Here is a 1,923-nt window from a genome sequence, read left to right as displayed (position 1 = left end):
CTGCCCTCCCTCCTTCCCTCCTCCTCCTGCTGCCGCCGCTGCAGCGGCTCATTCTCCCCCCGCTCCCCACTCGTGTGACCCAGAGCCTCCCGGAGGTGCCTGGGCGGGGGGAAGCAGGGGCGGAGCGGGTCACTGAATCGTCCTCCCGAGTGTCTGCATGAACCCTGGAGAGCAAGAGCCGAAGAGAGGACCGGCTTCATCCCCTCTTCCCACCCCCAGGCTTTCCGGAGGGACAGTTTCGCGGCGCCCCGCAGGGAAAGGGTCCCAGGGCAGCTACAGCTCCGCTCGGTGGAGAGGGGGATTTGTGTGTTGCACGTGTGTGTAAATAGCGTGAGAAGCTGCTATAAGCTTTGATAAAGGGCTGTTGGCAGCTCCTGGGGCTGTGTGAGTTTTGGTTGGTCCAAGCTGCATGAGGAGCAGGGTGAGGACAGCCTCCAAAAAACCATACATTTTTTCTCACTTTTTCTCACTTCAGAACAACCCACCAACCTCTCCCTCTCATTCCCCAGTAAGCAGAATCTATTTGTATGAAAAAGCAACCATTTAATATTGAAGACATGAGACATATCCAGATAAGTGCTTCTGAGAAATCTTCAGCTCATCTTCATACCTTACAGCATGTTTATGTGCTTTTATAGCTTATAAGCCAAATTCTTTCTTCTATATTAATGTGAACTGTATGCAACTAAAATTCCTCAATACAAATGTGTGCGATCATACATTAGAAATAAGAGCACCCTCAACCATGTAAAAGCTGAAATAAATGCTTTTGTTCATTAGCTTGTTTGGAGATTTGTCAGAGATTCACAAATGTCCTATAGAAAATGGAATGTTGTGGAGTGTTGGGTAGGCAGGAAAAATCCATTGTTTCAGGCCTAAGCTCTATAAACATGTACATCATGCAAGTGTGCGTGTATATTAAAACACACACACACTTGTGTTTTATGTTCTCTGTTTTCTTTTGCCTGGTTTATCAGGTTTAAGATTTTTACTTGTGCTTTCAAGGCCCTAAAGTACTCTGACTCAGACTGCATCTCTATCATTAATGTCTAGTAATTTCTCCCTGTTTCTTAGTAATAGCATTCCTATTATGCCCTCTCTCTTATCTGTCTTCTGTCTTCTATTAGTCTGCCTTTATCTATGGAATTCCCTTCTTTTGTGTTATCTAAAAGAAAGAAATTACATCACTCCTAACACCCAGCAAACTGTTACAGAATTTTAAGGTAACTGTGTTACCTAACCGAGTAAACCCGGTAACACAAAATCGTTATTATAACCTTTGTCCTTAAAAATGTGATCCAGCTGCTAAACTGGATCACAGCCATTAAGTTTTCCTAAAGATCATGATGCACTGTACTTCAAAAGAGCAGTCAAAGATGGCCTCTGGGATACATGATTTGTTAGAATATGATACCTGTGTTTCTGGGAGGACTCCAATTTGCTTTGGAGCTGTGAAAATTATGCCACCTAAAGTGCCATGCCTAATGACTCTGTCCCAACCAGCCGAGCCAGCTTCCCTAATTTGTTGGGACACAAGTGCCAGGTTAAAGTCACATCACGAGAAGAATATTACCACATAGGGACCTAACAATAGCATTGCACTGGAGTCCTTCACCCTCAGTTTAACCCCAATAACCCCCTGCCCCTCCTTCCCCTTCCTTTCCTCTCCTATGGCAACGATTAACATCTGTCATGGTCTTTATTTCTCCAATGTAATGTTTTTTTAAAGAGCTATGCAAAGGAAAAGATCAATAAACCCTTCTATATTCCAAACAGCTGTAGTTGGAATGACCTTTGGCAACAGTTTTCTAAATTGTTGATAATTTGGCATGAACGTTAAGAACAATCTGGACTCTTTATAAATGCTGGAATGCTTTAAGATCTGAGTGCACAGACTGTTTCCATAAAAAAAGCTTATAATTC

The sequence above is a fragment of the Sylvia atricapilla genome, chromosome 4, assembly GCF_009819655.1.
Source record: "Sylvia atricapilla isolate bSylAtr1 chromosome 4, bSylAtr1.pri, whole genome shotgun sequence".
Lineage (NCBI taxonomy): Eukaryota > Metazoa > Chordata > Aves > Passeriformes > Sylviidae > Sylvia > Sylvia atricapilla.
Note: the sequence above shows the minus strand (reverse complement) of the source record.